This window comes from Oncorhynchus keta, chromosome 10 (assembly GCF_023373465.1).
Source record: "Oncorhynchus keta strain PuntledgeMale-10-30-2019 chromosome 10, Oket_V2, whole genome shotgun sequence".
NCBI classification, from domain to species: domain Eukaryota; kingdom Metazoa; phylum Chordata; class Actinopteri; order Salmoniformes; family Salmonidae; genus Oncorhynchus; species Oncorhynchus keta.
In genome coordinates, this window is record NC_068430.1 from 16508613 (window position 1) to 16528303 (window position 19691).

The window sequence follows — 19691 nt, forward strand, 5'->3', positions numbered from 1 at the left end:
CTGTTCTCTCCTTTAGCGTATTCCAGAGTAATCTCCCTCTCTCTCTCTCTCTCTCTCTCTCTCTCTCTCTCTCTCTCTCTCATTCTCTCCATCTCTCTCTCATTCCAACCATCACCCTCTCTCTCTCTCTCTCTCTCTCTCTCTCTCTTCTCAACCATCTCTCTCTCTCATTCCAACCATCACCCTCTCTCTCTCTCTCTCTCTCTCTCTCTCTCTCTCTCTCTCTCTCTCTCATTCCAACCATCTCTCTCTCTCTCTCTCAATCCCCATCCTCTGTTCTCTCCTTTAGCTCCAGAGTAATCTCTCTCTCTCTCTTCTCTCTTCTCTCTCTCTCTCTCTCTCTCTCTCTCTCTCTCTCTCTCTCTCATTCCAACCATCTCTCTCTCATTCCAACCATCACCCTCTCTCTCTCTCTCTCTCTCTCTCTCTCTCTCTCTCTCTCTCTCTCTCTCTCTCTCTCTCTCTCTCTCTCTCTCTCATTCCAACCATCTCTCTCTCATTCCAACCACCCCCTCTCTCTCCTCTCTCTCTCTCTCTCTCTCTCTCATTCCAACCATCCTCTCTCTCTCTCTCTCTCTCTCTCTCTCTCTCTCTCTCTCTCTCTCTCTCTCTCTCTCTCATTCTCTCTCTCTCTCTCTCATTCCACCATCTCTCCTCTCTCTCTCTCTCTCTCTCTCTCTCTCTCTCTCTCTCTCTCTCTCTCTCATTCCAACCATCCTCTCATTGCTCATTTCTAAATCTATGAATTTCTGAACTTAATTTCCCTGGTTTTTCCCGAGCCTCAGGGGCCATTCTCATTCCATCACTTCTCTTTTTTCACCTTGTTTCCTCTCCTCCTTCCTGAGTGAACAGTGGAGACAGGATGTGAGGTGACGTGTGGTCCGGGAGGTTAGGCCAGCAGGAGGATGGGCACGATGGGCACACAGGCATGGGGAGGGGAGAGGCTTGGGCACTGCACTGAGCTCACAGGGCACCCCTGCCAAAACAGGCAGTGGAGGGTCAGTAGCAGTGCAATTTCCTTCCCACACACGACACGACCACAGGGCACATCGTGATACCTCTCACTTTAAGGGTCCGTGCCACAGAATTAGCCATGCCTGTCCCCTATACAGCACACACATTTCATGAAATGATGAATATGATGAACTAAATTGATTCAGAGGACATTCGCCTGCGACATTATACAAAAATTAACCAACTTAGCTCTACTTTAAGTGAATATAAACTCTGATTATCAAATGGAGGTATGGTTGGGTGAAATTATGCGTTCACAGTATCCTATGGATATGAATGTACAGCTGATTTGAGCGAAACAAACATGTTAACTGCTTTGTTATCCAACCTAATAAACGTATTAACTGCGTTGTTATCTAACCTAATAAATGTATTAACTGCTCTGTTATCCAACCGTATAAATGTATTAACTGCTTTGTTATCCAACCTAATAAATATATTAACTGCTCTGTTATCCAACCTAATAAACGTATTAACTGCTCTGTTATCCAACCTAATACATGTATTAACTGCTCTGTTATCCAACCTAATAAACGTATTAACTGCTCTGTTATCCAACCGTATAAATGTATTAACTGATTTGTTATCCAACCTAATAAATGTATTAACTGCTCTGTTATCCAACCTAATAAACGTATTAACTGCTATGTTATCCAACCTTATAAATGTATTAACTGCTTTGTTATCTAACCTAATAAATGTATTAACTGCTCTGTTATCCAACCGTATAAATGTATTAACTGCTTTGTTATCCAACCGTATAAATGTATTAACTGCTTTGTTATCCAACCTAATAAATGTATTAACTGCTCTGTTATCAACCTAATAAACGTATTAACTGCTATGTTATCAACCTTATAAATGTATTAACTGCTTTGTTATCTAACCTAATAAATGTATTAACTGCTCTGTTATCCAACCTAATAAACGTATTAACTGCTCTGTTATCCAACCGTATAAATGTATTAACTGCTTTGTTATCCAACTTAATAAATATATTAACTGCTCTGTTATCCAACCTAATAAACGTATTAACTGCTCTGTTATCCAACCTTATAAACGTATTAACTGCTTTGTTATCTAACCTAATAAATGTATTAACTGCTCTGTTATCCAACCGTATAAATGTATTAACTGCTTTGTTATCCAACCTAATAAATATATTAACTGCTCTGTTATCCAACCTAATAAACATATTAACTGCTCTGTTATCCAACCTTATAAGTGTATTAACTGCTTTGTTATCCAACCTAATAAATGTATTAACTGCTTTGTTATCCAACCATATAAATGTATTAACTGCTTTGTTATCCAACCTAATAAACGTATTAACTGCTCTGTTATCCAACCTTATAAACGTATTAACTGCTCTGTTATCCAACCTTATAAATGTATTAACTGCTTTGTTATCCAACCTCATAAATGTATTAACTGCTCTGTTATCCAACCTAATAAACGTATTAACTGCTCTGTTATCCAACCTTATAAATGTATTAACTGCTCTGTTATCCAACATAATAAACGTATTAACTGCTTTGTTATCCAACCTAATAAATGTATTAACTGCTCTGTTATCCAACCTTATAAATGTATTAACTGCTTTGTTATCCAACCTAATAAATGTATTAACTGCTCTGTTATCCAACCTTATAAACGTATTAACTGCTCTGTTATCCAACCTAATAAATGTATTAACTGCTCTGTTATCCAACCTTATAAATGTATTAACTGCTTTGTTATCCAACCTAATAAATGTATTAACTGCTCTGTTATCCAACCTAATAAACGTATTAACTGCTCTGTTATCCAACCGTATAAGTGTATTAACTGCTTTGTTATCCAACCTAATAAATGTATTAACTGCTCTGTTATCCAACCTAATAAACGTATTAACTGCTCTGTTATCCAACCTTATAAATGTATTAACTGCTCTGTTATCCAACATAATAAACGTATTAACTGCTTTGTTATCCAACCTAATAAACGTATTAACTGCTCTGTTATCCAACCTTATAAATGTATTAACTGCTTTGTTATCCAACCTAATAAACGTATTAACTGCTTTGTTATCCAACCTAATAAACGTATTAACTGCTCTGTTATCCAACCTAATAAATGTATTAACTGCTCTGTTATCCAACCTTATAAATGTATTAACTGCTTTGTTATCCAACCTAATAAATGTATTAACTGCTCTGTTATCCAACCTAATAAACGTATTAACTGCTCTGTTATCCAACCGTATAAGTTTATTAACTGCTTTGTTATCCAACCTAATAAATATATTAACTGCTCTGTTATCAAACCTAATAAACATATTAACTGCTCTGTTATCCAACCTTATAAATGTATTAACTGCTTTGTTATCCAACCTAATAAATGTATTAACTGCTCTGTTATCCAACCTAATAAACGTATTAACTGCTCTGTTATCCAACCTTATAAATGTATTAACTGCTCTGTTATCCAACATAATAAACGTATTAACTGCTTTGTTATCCAACCTAATAAATGTATTAACTGCTCTGTTATCCAACCTTATAAATGTATTAACTGCTTTGTTATCCAACCTAATAAATGTATTAACTGCTCTGTTATCCAACCTTATAAACGTATTAACTGCTCTGTTATCCAACCTAATAAATGTATTAACTGCTCTGTTATCCAACCTTATAAATGTATTAACTGCTTTGTTATCCAACCTAATAAATGTATTAACTGCTCTGTTATCCAACCTAATAAACATATTAACTGCTCTGTTATCCAACCGTATAAATGTATTAACTGCTTTGTTATCCAACCTAATAAATATATTAACTGCTCTGTTATCCAACCTAATAAACGTATTAACTGCTCTGTTATCCAACCTTATAAATGTATTAACTGCTTTGTTATCCAACCTAATAAATGTATTAACTGCTTTGTTATCCAACCATATACATGTATTAACTGCTTTGTTATCCAACCTAATAAACGTATTAACTGCTCTGTTATCCAACCTTATAAACGTATTAACTGCTCTGTTATCCAACCTTATAAATGTATTAACTGCTTTGTTATCCAACCTAATAAATGTATTAACTGCTCTGTTATCCAACCTAATAAACGTATTAACTGCTTTGTTATCCAACCTAATAAATGTATTAACTGCTCTGTTATCCAACATAATAAACGTATTAACTGCTTTGTTATCCAACCTAATAAACGTATTAAGTGCTTTGTTATCCAACCGAATAAATGTATTAACTGCTCTGTTATCCAACCTTATAAATGTATTAACTGCTTTGTTATCCAACCTTATAAATGTATTAACTGCTTTGTTATCCAACCTAATAAATGTATTAACTGCTCTGTTATCCAACCTAATAAACATATTAACTGCTCTGTTATCCAACCTTGTAAATGTATTAACTGCTCTGTTATCCAACCTTATAAATGTATTAACTGCTCTGTTATCCAACCATATAAATGTATTAACTGCTTTGTTATCCAACCTAATAAACGTATTAACTGCTCTGTTATCCAACCTTATAAACGTATTAACTGCTCTGTTATCCAACCTTATAAATGTATTAACTGCTTTGTTATCCAACCTAATAAATGTATTAACTGCTCTGTTATCCAACCTAATAAACGTATTAACTGCTTTGTTATCCAACCTAATAAATGTATTAACTGCTCTGTTATCCTTCATAATAAACGTATTAACTGCTTTGTTATCCAACCTAATAAACGTATTAACTGCTTTGTTATCCAACCTTGTAAATGTATTAACTGCTTTGTTATCCAACCTAATAAACGTATTAACTGCTCTGTTATCCAACATAATAAACGTATTAACTGCTTTGTTATCCAACCTAATAAACATATTAAATGCTTTGTTATCCAACCGAATAAATGTATTAACTGCTCTGTTATCCTTCATAATAAATGTATTAACTGCTCTGTTATCCAACCTAATAAACGTATTAACTGCTCTGTTATCCAACCTAATAAATGTATTAACTGCTCTGTTATCCAACCTAATAAATGTATTAACTGCTCTGTTATCCAACCTTATAAATGTATTAACTGCTCTGTTATCCAACCTAATAAATGTATTAACTGCTCTGTTATCCAACCTAATAAATGTATTAACTGCTCTGTTATCCAACCTAATAAACGTATTAAGTGCTTTGTTATCCAACCTAATAAATGTATTAACTGCTTTGTTATCCAACCTCATAAATGTATTAACTGCTTTGTTATCCAACCTAATAAACGTATTAACTGCTCTGTTATCCAACATAATAAACGTATTAACTGCTTTGTTATCCAACCTAATAAATGTATTAACTGCTTTGTTATCCAACCTAATAAATGTATTAACTGCTTTGTTATCCAACCTAATAAACATATTAACTGCTCTGTTATCCAACCTAATAAACTTATTAACTGCTCTGTTATCCAACCTAATAAACGTATTAACTGCTCTGTTATCCAACCTAATAAACGTATTAACTGCTCTGTTATCCAACCTAATAAACGTATTAACTGCTTTGTTATCCAACCTAATAAATGTATTAACTGCTCTGTTATCCAACCGTATAAATGTATTAACTGCTTTGTTATCCAACCTAATAAATGTATTAACTGCTCTGTTATCCAACCGTATAAATGTATTAACTGCTTTGTTATCCAAACTAATAAATGTATTAACTGCTCTGTTATCCAACCTAATAAACGTATTAACTGCTCTGTTATCCAACCTTATAAATGTATTAACTGCTCTGTTATCCAACCTAGTAAACGTATTAACTGCTTTGTTATCTAACCTAATAAATGTATTAACTGCTCTGTTATCCAACCGTATAAATGTATTAACTGCTTTGTTATCCAACCTAATAAATATATTAACTGCTCTGTTATCCAACCTAATAAACGTATTAACTGCTCTGTTATCCAACCTTATAAATGTATTAACTGCTTTGTTATCCAACCTAATAAACGTATTAACTGCTTTGTTATCCAACCTTATAAACGTATTAACTGCTCTGTTATCCAACCTTATAAATGTATTAACTGCTCTGTTATCCAACCTAGTAAACGTATTAACTGCTTTGTTATCCAACCTAATAAACGTATTAACTGCTCTGTTATCCAACCTTATAAATGTATTAACTGCTCTGTTATCCAACCTAGTAAACGTATTAACTGCTCTGTTATCCAACCTAGTAAACGTATTAACTGCTCTGTTATCCAACCTAATAAACGTATTAACTGCTCTGTTATCCAACCTTATAAATGTATTAACTGCTCTGTTATCCAACCTAGTAAACGTATTAACTGCTTTGTTATCTAACCTAATAAATGTATTAACTGCTCTGTTATCCAACCTAATAAACGTATTAACTGCTCTGTTATCCAACCTTATAAATGTATTAACTGCTCTGTTATCCAACCTAGTAAACGTATTAACTGCTTTGTTATCCAACCTAATAAACGTATTAACTGCTCTGTTATCCAACCTAATAAACGTATTAACTGCTTTGTTATCCAACCTAATAAATGTATTAACTGCTCTGTTATCCAACCGTATAAATGTATTAACTGCTTTGTTATCCAAACTAATAAATGTATTAACTGCTCTGTTATCCAACCTAATAAATGTATTAACTGCTCTGTTATCCAACCTTATAAATGTATTAACTGCTCTGTTATCCAACCTAATAAATGTATTAACTGCTTTGTTATCAACCTAATAAATATATTAACTGCTCTGTTATCCAACCTAATAAACGTATTAACTGCTCTGTTATCCAACCTTATAAATGTATTAACTGCTTTGTTATCCAACCTAATAAATGTATTAACTGCTTTGTTATCCAACCATATACATGTATTAACTGCTTTGTTATCAACCTAATAAACGTATTAACTGCTCTGTTATCCAACCTTATAAACGTATTAACTGCTCTGTTATCAACCTTATAAATGTATTAACTGCTTTGTTATCAACCTAATAAATGTATTAACTGCTCTGTTATCCAACCTAATAAACGTATTAACTGCTTTGTTATCAACCTAATAAATGTATTAACTGCTCTGTTATCAACATAATAAACGTATTAACTGCTTTGTTATCCAACCTAATAAACGTATTAAGTGCTTTGTTATCCAACCGAATAAATGTATTAACTGCTCTGTTATCCAACCTTATAAATGTATTAACTGCTTTGTTATCCAACCTTATAAATGTATTAACTGCTTTGTTATCCAACCTAATAAATGTATTAACTGCTCTGTTATCCAACCTAATAAACATATTAACTGCTCTGTTATCCAACCTTGTAAATGTATTAACTGCTCTGTTATCCAACCTTATAAATGTATTAACTGCTCTGTTATCCAACCATATAAATGTATTAACTGCTTTGTTATCCAACCTAATAAACGTATTAACTGCTCTGTTATCCAACCTTATAAACGTATTAACTGCTCTGTTATCCAACCTTATAAATGTATTAACTGCTTTGTTATCCAACCTAATAAATGTATTAACTGCTCTGTTATCCAACCTAATAAACGTATTAACTGCTTTGTTATCCAACCTAATAAATGTATTAACTGCTCTGTTATCCTTCATAATAAACGTATTAACTGCTTTGTTATCCAACCTAATAAACGTATTAACTGCTTTGTTATCCAACCTTGTAAATGTATTAACTGCTTTGTTATCCAACCTAATAAACGTATTAACTGCTCTGTTATCCAACATAATAAACGTATTAACTGCTTTGTTATCCAACCTAATAAACGTATTAAATGCTTTGTTATCCAACCGAATAAATGTATTAACTGCTCTGTTATCCTTCATAATAAATGTATTAACTGCTCTGTTATCCAACCTAATAAACGTATTAACTGCTCTGTTATCCAACCTAATAAATGTATTAACTGCTCTGTTATCCAACCTAATAAATGTATTAACTGCTCTGTTATCCAACCTTATAAATGTATTAACTGCTCTGTTATCCAACCTAATAAATGTATTAACTGCTCTGTTATCCAACCTAATAAATGTATTAACTGCTCTGTTATCCAACCTAATAAACGTATTAAGTGCTTTGTTATCAACCTAATAAATGTATTAACTGCTTTGTTATCAACCTCATAAATGTATTAACTGCTTTGTTATCCAACCTAATAAACGTATTAACTGCTCTGTTATCAACATAATAAACGTATTAACTGCTTTGTTATCAACCTAATAAATGTATTAACTGCTTTGTTATCCAACCTAATAAATGTATTAACTGCTTTGTTATCAACCTAATAAACATATTAACTGCTCTGTTATCCAACCTAATAAACTTATTAACTGCTCTGTTATCCAACCTAATAAACGTATTAACTGCTCTGTTATCCAACCTAATAAATGTGCTCTGTTATCCAACCTAATAAACGTATTAACTGCTTTGTTATCCAACCTAATAAATGTATTAACTGCTCTGTTATCCAACCGTATAAATGTATTAACTGCTTTGTTATCCAACCTAATAAATGTATTAACTGCTCTGTTATCCAACCTAGTAAACGTATTAACTGCTTTGTTATCTAACCTAATAAATGTATTAACTGCTCTGTTATCCAACCGTATAAATGTATTAACTGCTTTGTTATCCAACCTAATAAATATATTAACTGCTCTGTTATCCAACCTAATAAACGTATTAACTGCTCTGTTATCCAACCTTATAAATGTATTAACTGCTTTGTTATCCAACCTAATAAATGTATTAACTGCTTTGTTATCCAACCATATACATGTATTAACTGCTTTGTTATCCAACCTAATAAACGTATTAACTGCTCTGTTATCCAACCTTATAAACATATTAACTGCTCTGTTATCCAACCTTATAAATGTATTAACTGCTTTGTTATCAACCTAATAAATGTATTAACTGCTCTGTTATCCAACCTAATAAACGTATTAACTGCTTTGTTATCCAACCTAATAAATGTATTAACTGCTCTGTTATCAACATAATAAACATATTAACTGCTTTGTTATCCAACCTAATAAACGTATTAAGTGCTTTGTTATCAACCGAATAAATGTATTAACTGCTCTGTTATCAACCTTATAAATGTATTAACAGCTTTGTTATCAACCTTATAAACGTATGAACTGCTCTGTTATCCAACCTTATAAACGTATTAACTGCTCTGTTATCCAACCTTATAAATGTATTAACTGCTTTGTTATCCAACCTAATAAATGTATGAACTGCTCTGTTATCCAACCTAATAAACATATTAACTGCTTTGTTATCCAACCTAATAAATGTATGAACTGCTCTGTTATCCTTCATAATAAACATATTAACTGCTTTGTTATCCAACCTAATAAACGTATTAACTGCTTTGTTATCCAACCTTATAAATGTATTAACTGCTTTGTTATCCAACCTAATAAACGTATTAACTGCTCTGTTATCCTTCATAATAAACATATTAACTGCTTTGTTATCCAACCTAATAAAACGTATTAACTGCTTTGTTATCCAACCTAATAAACGTATTAACTGCTTTGTTATCAACCTAATAAATGTATTAACTGCTCTGTTATCCAACCTAATAAACGTATTAACTGCTCTGTTATCCAACATAATACACTTATTAACTACTTTGTTATCCAACCTAATAAACTTATTAAATGCTTTGTTATCCAACCGAATAAATGTATTAACTGCTCTGTTATCCAACCTTATAAATGTATTAACTGCTTTGTTATCCAACCTAATACATGTATTAACTGCTCTGTTATCCAACCTAATAAACATATTAACTGCTCTGTTATCCAACCTTATAAATGTATTAACTGCTTTGTTATCCAACCTAATACATGTATTAACTGCTCTGTTATCCAACCTTATAAACGTATTAACTGCTCTGTTATCCAACCTAATAAATGTATTAACTGCTCTGTTATCAACCTAATAAATGTATTAACTGCTCTGTTATCAACATAATAAACGTATTAACTGCTCTGTTATCCAACCTAATAAACGTATTAACTGCTCTGTTATCCAACCTAATAAACGTATTAACTGCTCTGTTATCCAACCTAATAAACGTATTAACTGCTTTGTTATCCAACCTAATAAATGTATTAACTGCTCTGTTATCCAACCGTATAAATGTATTAACTGCTTTGTTATCCAACCTAATAAATATATTAACTGCTCTGTTATCCAACCTAATAAACGTATTAACTGCTCTGTTATCCAACCTTATAAATGTATTAACTGCTTTGTTATCCAACCTAATAAATGTATTAACTGCTTTGTTATCCAACCATATAAATGTATTAACTGCTTTGTTATACATTTACATTACATTTAAGTCATTTAGCAGACACTCTTATCCAGAGTGACTTAAATGTATTAACTGCTCTGTTATCCAACCTAATAAACGTATTAACTGCGTTGTTATCCAACCTAATAAATGTATTAACTGCTCTGTTATCCAACATAATAAACCTATTAACTGCTTTGTTATCCAACCTAATAAACGTATTAAGTGCTTTGTTATCCAACCTAATAAATGTATTAACTGCTCTGTTATCCAACCTTATAAATGTATTAACTGCTTTGTTATCCAACCTTATAAATGTATTAACTGCTTTGTTCTCCAACCTAATAAATGTATTAACTGCTCTGTTATCCAACCTTATAAATGTATTAACTGCTCTGTTATCCAACCTTATAAACTTATTAACTGCTCTGTTATCCAACCTAATAAATGTATTAACTGCTTTGTTATCCAACCTTATAAATGTATTAACTGCTTTGTTATCCAACCTAATAAACATATTAACTGCTTTGTTATCGAACCTAATAAAAGTATTAACTGCTCTGTTATCCAACCTTATAAACGTATTAAGTGCTCTGTTATCCAACCTAATAAATGTATTAACTGCTCTGTTATCCAACCTATAAATGTATTAACTGCTCTGTTATCCAACCTTATAAATGTATTAACTGCTTTGTTATCCAACCTAATAAATGTATTAACTGCTCTGTTATCCAACCTTATAAACGTATTAACTGCTCTGTTATCAACCTAATAAATGTATTAACTGCTCTGTTATCCAACCTAATAAATGTATTAACTGCTTTGTTATCCAACCTAATTAATGTATTAACTGCTCTGTTATCCAACCTAATAAATGTATTAACTACTTTGTTATCCAACCTTATAAACGTATTAACTGTTTGTTATCCAACCTAATACATGTATTAACTGCTCTGTTATCCAACCTAATAAACGTATTAACTGCTCTGTTATCCAACCTTATAAATGTATTAAGTGCTTTGTTATCAACCTAATAAATGTATTAACTGCTTTGTTATCCAACCTCATAAATGTATTAACTGCTTTGTTATCCAACCTAATAAACGTATTAACTGCTCTGTTATCCAACATAATAAACGTATTAACTGCTTTGTTATCCAACCTAATAAATGTATTAACTGCTTTGTTATCCAACCTAATAAATGTATTAACTGCTTTGTTATCCAACCTAATAAACATATTAACTGCTCTGTTATCCAACCTAATAAACTTATTAACTGCTCTGTTATCCAACCTAATAAACGTATTAACTGCTCTGTTATCCAACCTAATAAACGTATTAACTGCTCTGTTATCCAACCTAATAAACGTATTAACTGCTTTGTTATCCAACCTAATAAATGTATTAACTGCTCTGTTATCCAACCGTATAAATGTATTAACTGCTTTGTTATCCAAACTAATAAATGTATTAACTGCTCTGTTATCCAACCTAATAAATGTATTAACTGCTCTGTTATCCAACCTAGTAAACGTATTAACTGCTTTGTTATCTAACCTAATAAATGTATTAACTGCTTTGTTATCCAACCTAATAAATGTATTAACTGCTCTGTTATCTAACCTAATAAATGTATTAACTGCTCTGTTATCCAACCGTATAAATGTATTAACTGCTTTGTTATCCAACCTAATAAATATATTAACTGCTCTGTTATCCAACCTAATAAACGTATTAACTGCTCTGTTATCCAACCTTATAAATGTATTAACTGCTTTGTTATCCAACCTAATAAATGTATTAACTGCTTTGTTATCCAACCATATACATGTATTAACTGCTTTGTTATCCAACCTAATAAACGTATTAACTGCTCTGTTATCCAACCTTATAAACATATTAACTGCTCTGTTATCCAACCTTATAAATGTATTAACTGCTTTGTTATCCAACCTAATAAATGTATTAACTGCTCTGTTATCCAACCTAATAAACGTATTAACTGCTTTGTTATCCAACCTAATAAATGTATTAACTGCTCTGTTATCCAACATAATAAACATATTAACTGCTTTGTTATCCAACCTAATAAACGTATTAACTGCTTTGTTATCCAACCTTATAAATGTATTAACTGCTTTGTTATCCAACCTAATAAACGTATTAACTGCTCTGTTATCCAACATAATACACTTATTAACTACTTTGTTATCCAACCTAATAAACTTATTAAATGCTTTGTTATCCAACCGAATAAATGTATTAACTGCTCTGTTATCCAACCTTATAAATGTATTAACTGCTTTGTTATCCAACCTAATACATGTATTAACTGCTCTGTTATCCAACCTAATAAACATATTAACTGCTCTGTTATCCAACCTAATAAATGTATTAACTGCTCTGTTACCCAACCTAATAAATGTATTAACTGCTCTGTTATCCAACCTTATAAACGTATTAACTGCTCTGTTATCCAACCTAATAAATGTATTAACTGCTCTGTTATCCAACCTAATAAATGTATTAACTGCTCTGTTATCCAACATAATAAACGTATTAACTGCTTTGTTATCCAACCTAATAAACGTATTAACTGCTCTGTTATCCAACCTAATAAACGTATTAACTGCTCTGTTATCCAACCTAATAAACGTATTAACTGCTTTGTTATCCAACCTAATAAATGTATTAACTGCTCTGTTATCCAACCGTATAAATGTATTAACTGCTTTGTTATCAGCCTAATAAATATATTAACTGCTCTGTTATCCAACCTAATAAACGTATTAACTGCTCTGTTATCCAACCTTATAAATGTATTAACTGCTTTGTTATCCAACCTAATAAATGTATTAACTGCTTTGTTATCCAACCATATAAATGTATTAACTGCTTTGTTATACATTTACATTACATTTAAGTCATTTAGCAGACACTCTTATCCAGAGTGACTTAAATGTATTAACTGCTCTGTTATCCAACCTAATAAACGTATTAACTGCGTTGTTATCCAACCTAATAAATGTATTAACTGCTCTGTTATCCAACATAATAAACCTATTAACTGCTTTGTTATCCAACCTAATAAACATATTAAGTGCTTTGTTATCAACCTAATAAATGTATTAACTGCTCTGTTATCCAACCTTATAAATGTATTAACTGCTTTGTTATCCAACCTTATAAATGTATTAACTGCTTTGTTATCCAACCTAATAAATGTATTAACTGCTCTGTTATCCAACCTTATAAATGTATTAACTGCTCTGTTATCCAACCTTATAAATGTATTAACTGCTTTGTTATCCAACCTAATAAATGTATTAACTGCTCTGTTATCCAACCTAATAAACGTATTAACTGCTCTGTTATCCAACCTAATAAATGTATTAACTGCTTTGTTATCCAACCTTATAATGTATTAACTGCTTTGTTATCCAACCTAATAAACATATTAACTGCTTTGTTATCGAACCTAATAAAAGTATTAACTGCTCTGTTATCCAACCTTATAAATGTATTAACTGCTCTGTTATCCAACCTAATAAATGTATTAACTGCTCTGTTATCCAACATAATAAACGTATTAACTGCTTTGTTATCCAACCTAATAAACGTATTAACTGCTCTGTTATCCAACCTAATAAACGTATTAACTGCTCTGTTATCCAACCTAATAAACATATTAACTGCTTTGTTATCCAACCTAATAAATGTATTAACTGCTCTGTTATCCAACCGTATAAATGTATTAACTGCTTTGTTATCCAACCTAATAAATATATTAACTGCTCTGTTATCCAACCTAATAAACGTATTAACTGCTCTGTTATCCAACCTTATACATGTATTAACTGCTTTGTTATCCAACCTAATAAATGTATTAACTGCTTTGTTATCCAACCATATAAATGTATTAACTGCTTTGTTATCCAACCTAATAAACGTATTAACTGCTCTGTTATCCAACCTTATAAACGTATTAACTGCTCTGTTTTCCAACCTTATAAATGTATTAACTGCTTTGTTATACATTTACATTACATTTAAGTCATTTAGCAGACACTCTTATCCAGAGTGACTTAAATGTATTAACTGCTCTGTTATCCAACCTAATAAACGTATTAACTGCTTTGTTATCCAACCTAATAAATGTATTAACTGCTCTGTTATCCAACATAATAAACCTATTAACTGCTTTGTTATCCAACCTAATAAACATATTAACTGCTTTGTTATCCAACCTTATAAATGTATTAACTGCTTTGTTATCCAACCTAATAAATGTATTAACTGCTCTGTTATCCAACCTTATAAATGTATTAACTGCTCTGTTATCCAACCTTATAAATGTATTAACTGCTTTGTTATACAACCTAATAAATGTATTAACTGCTCTGTTATCCAACCTAATAAACGTATTAACTGCTCTGTTATCCAACCTAATAAATGTATTAACTGCTCTGTTATCCAACCTTATAAATGTATTAACTGCTCTGTTATCCAACCTTATAAATGTATTAACTGCTTTGTTATCCAACCTAATAAATGTATTAACTGCTCTGTTATCCAACCTTATAAACGTATTAACTGCTCTGTTATCCAACCTAATAAATGTATTAACTGCTCTGTTATCAACCTAATAAATGTATTAACTGCTTTGTTATCCAACCTAATTAATGTATTAACTGCTCTGTTATCCAACCTAATAAATGTATTAACTACTTTGTTATCCAACCTTATAAACGTATTAACTGCTTTGTTATCCAACCTAATACATGTATTAACTGCTCTGTTATCCAACCTAATAAACGTATTAACTGCTCTGTTATCCAACCTTATAAATGTATTAACTGCTTTGTTATCCAACCTAATAAATGTATTAACTGCTTTGTTATCCAACCATATAAATGTATTAACTGCTTTGTTATCCAACCTAATAAACGTATGAACTGCTCTGTTATCCAACCTTATAAACGTATTAACTGCTCTGTTTTCCAACCTTATAAATGTATTAACTGCTTTGTTATACATTTACATTACATTTAAGTCATTTAGCAGACACTCTTATCCAGGGCGACTTAAATGTATTAACTGCTCTGTTATCCAACCTAATAAACGTATTAACTGCTTTGTTATCCAACCTAATAAATGTATTAACTGCTCTGTTATCCAACCTTATAAACGTATTAACTGCTCTGTTATCCAACCTAATAAATGTATTAACTGCTCTGTTATCCAACCTTATAAATGTATTAACTGCTCTGTTACCCAACCTAATAAATGTATTAACTGCTCTGTTATCCAACCTTATAAACGTATTAACTGCTCTGTTATCCAACCTAATAAATGTATTAACTGCTCTGTTATCCAACCTAATAAATGTATTAACTGCTCTGTTATCCAACATAATAAACGTATTAACTGCTTTGTTATCCAACCTAATAAACGTATTAACTGCTCTGTTATCCAACCTAATAAATATATTAACTGCTCTGTTATCCAACCTAATAAACGTATTAACTGCTTTGTTATCAACCTAATAAATGTATTAACTGCTCTGTTATCCAACCGTATAAATGTATTAACTGCTTTGTTATCCAACCTAATAAATATATTAACTGCTCTGTTATCCAACCTAATAAACGTATTAACTGCTCTGTTATCCAACCTAATACATGTATTAACTGCTCTGTTATCCAACCTAATAAACGTATTAACTGCTCTGTTATCCAACCTTATAAATGTATTAACTGCTTTGTTATCCAACCTAATAAATGTATTAACTGCTTTGTTATCCAACCATATAAATGTATTAACTGCTTTGTTATCCAACCTAATAAACGTATTAACTGCTCTGTTATCCAACCTTATAAACGTATTAACTGCTCTGTTTTCCAACCTTATAAATGTATTAACTGCTTTGTTATACATTTACATTACATTTAAGTCATTTAGCAGACACTCTTAAACTTAAATGTATTAACTGCTCTGTTATCCAACCTAATAAACGTATTAACTGCTTTGTTATCCAACCTAATAAATGTATTAACTGCTCTGTTATCCAACCTTATAAACGTATTAACTGCTCTGTTATCCAACCTAATAAATGTATTAACTGCTCTGTTATCCAACCTTATAAATGTATTAACTGCTCTGTTACCCAACCTAATAAATGTATTAACTGCTCTGTTATCCAACCTTATAAACGTATTAACTGCTCTGTTATCCAACCTAATAAATGTATTAACTGCTCTGTTATCCAACCTAATAAATGTATTAACTGCTCTGTTATCCAACATAATAAACTATTAACTGCTTTGTTATCCAACCTAATAAACGTATTAACTGCTCTGTTATCCAACCTAATAAACGTAAACTGCTCTGTTATCCAACCTAATAAACATATTAACTGCTTTGTTATCTAACCTAATAAATGTATTAACTGCTCTGTTATCCAACCGTATAAATGTATTAACTGCTTTGTTATCCAACCTAATAAATATATTAACTGCTCTGTTATCCAACCTAATAAACGTATTAACTGCTCTGTTATCCAACCTTATAAATGTATTAACTGCTTTGTTATCCAACCTAATAAATGTATTAACTGCTTTGTTATCCAACCATATACATGTATTAACTGCTTTGTTATCCAACATAATAAACGTATTAACTGCTTTGTTATCCAACCTAATAAACGTATTAAGTGCTTTGTTATCCAACCGAATAAATGTATTAACTGCTCTGTTATCCAACCTTATAAATGTATTAACTGCTTTGTTATCCAACCTAATAAATGTATTAACTGCTCTGTTATCCAACCTTATAAATGTATTAACTGCTCTGTTACCCAACCTAATAAATGTATTAACTGCTCTGTTATCCAACCTTATAAACGTATTAACTGCTCTGTTATCCAACCTAATAAATGTATTAACTGCTCTGTTATCCAACCTAATAAATGTATTAACTGCTCTGTTATCCAACATAATAAACGTATTAACTGCTTTGTTATCCAACCTAATAAACGTATTAACTGCTCTGTTATCCAACCTAATACACGTATTAACTGCTCTGTTATCCAACCTAATAAACATATTAACTGCTTTGTTATCCAACCTAATAAATGTATTAACTGCTCTGTTATCCAACCGTATAAATGTATTAACTGCTTTGTTATCCAACCTAATAAATATATTAAGTTAACTGCTCTGTTATCCAACCTAATAAACGTATTAACTGCTCTGTTATCCAACCTTATACATGTATTAACTGCTTTGTTATCCAACCTAATAAATGTATTAACTGCTTTGTTATCCAACCATATAAATGTATTAACTGCTTTGTTATCCAACCTAATAAACGTATTAACTGCTCTGTTATCCAACCTTATAAACGTATTAACTGCTCTGTTTTCCAACCTTATAAATGTATTAACTGCTTTGTTATACATTTACATTACATTTAAGTCATTTAGCAGACACTCTTATCCAGAGTGACTTAAATGTATTAACTGCTCTGTTATCCAACCTAATAAACGTATTAACTGCTTTGTTATCCAACCTAATAAATGTATTAACTGCTCTGTTATCCAACATAATAAACCTATTAACTGCTTTGTTATCCAACCTAATAAACATATTAAGTGCTTTGTTATCCAACCTAATAAATGTATTAACTGCTCTGTTATCCAACCTATAATTTATTAACTGCTTTGTTATCCAACCTTATAAATGTATTAACTGCTTTGTTATCCAACCTAATAAATGTATTAACTGCTCTGTTATCCAACCTTATAAATGTATTAACTGCTCTGTTATCCAACCTTATAAATGTATTAACTATACAACCTAATAAATGTATTAACTGCTCTGTTATCCAACCTAATAAATGTATTAACTGCTCTGTTATCCAACCTAATAAATGTATTAACTGCTCTGTTATCCAACCTTATAAATGTATTAACTGCTCTGTTATCCAACCTTATAAATGTATTAACTGCTTTGTTATCCAACCTAATAAATGTATTAACTGCTCTGTTATCCATAAACGTATTAACTGCTCTGTTATCCAACCTAATAAACGTATTAACTGCTTTGTTATCCAACCTAATAAATGTATTAACTGCTCTGTTATCCAACCTTATAAACGTATTAACTGCTCTGTTATCCAACCTAATAAATGTAAACTGCTCTGTTATCCAACCTTATAAATGTATTAACTGCTCTGTTATCCAACCTAATAAATGTATTAACTGCTCTGTTATCCAACCTTATAAACGTATTAACTGCTCTGTTATCCAACCTAATAAATGTATTAACTGCTCTGTTATCCAACCTAATAAATGTATTAACTGCTCTGTTATCCAACATAATAAACGTATTAACTGCTTTGTTATCCAACCTAATAAACGTATTAACTGCTCTGTTATCCAACCTAATAAACGTATTAACTGCTCTGTTATCCAACCTAATAAACATATTAACTATCCAACCTAATAAATGTATTAACTGCTCTGTTATCCAACCGTATAAATGTATTAACTGCTTTGTTATCCAACCTAATAAATATATGAACTGCTCTGTTATCCAACCTAATAAACGTATTAACTGCTCTGTTATCCAACCTTATACATGTATTAACTGCTTTGTTATCCAACCTAATAAATGTATTAACTGCTTTGTTATCCAACCATATAAATGTATTAACTGCTTTGTTATCCAACCTAATAAACGTATTAACTGCTCTGTTATCCAACCTTATAAACGTATTAACTGCTCTGTTTTCCAACCTTATAAATGTATTAACTGCTTTGTTATACATTTACATTACATTTAAGTCATTTAGCAGACACTCTTATCCAGAGTGACTTAAATGTATTAACTGCTCTGTTATCCAACCTAATAAACGTATTAACTGCTTTGTTATCCAACCTAATAAATGTATTAACTGCTCTGTTATCCAACATAATAAACCTATTAACTGCTTTGTTATCCAACCTAATAAACATATTAAGTGCTTTGTTATCCAACCTAATAAATGTATTAACTGCTCTGTTATCCAACCTTATAAATTTATTAACTGCTTTGTTATCCAACCTTATAAATGTATTAACTGCTTTGTTATCCAACCTAATAAATGTATTAACTGCTCTGTTATCCAACCTTATAAATGTATTAACTGCTCTGTTATCAACCTTATAAATGTATTAACTGCTTTGTTATACAACCTAATAAATGTATTAACTGCTCTGTTATCCAACCTAATAAACGTATTAACTGCTCTGTTATCCAACCTAATAAATGTATTAACTGCTCTGTTATCCAAC

The 19691-nt window shown here is 31.1% G+C and overlaps 1 protein-coding gene and 1 long non-coding RNA gene across 6 annotated transcripts in view; both read right to left on the reverse strand.

The window, feature by feature from the left end:
* Nucleotides 1-19691, reverse strand: part of LOC118388289 (voltage-dependent calcium channel subunit alpha-2/delta-2-like) — a 407521-nt gene that overhangs the window by 287563 nt on the left and 100267 nt on the right. The window lies entirely within an intron of this gene.
* Nucleotides 1947-17116, reverse strand: LOC127932141 (uncharacterized). Of its 2 annotated transcripts, none has more exons than XR_008144259.1 (3): nt 17054-17116; nt 12278-12442; nt 1947-2396 (listed from the first exon to the last, which is right to left on the reverse strand). It is a non-coding gene; the product is annotated as an uncharacterized LOC127932141 (long non-coding RNA). The 2 variants fall into 2 exon arrangements; XR_008144258.1 differs by lacking the exon at nt 1947-2396 and adding an exon at nt 6264-6356 and having other exon boundaries at nt 11981-12442.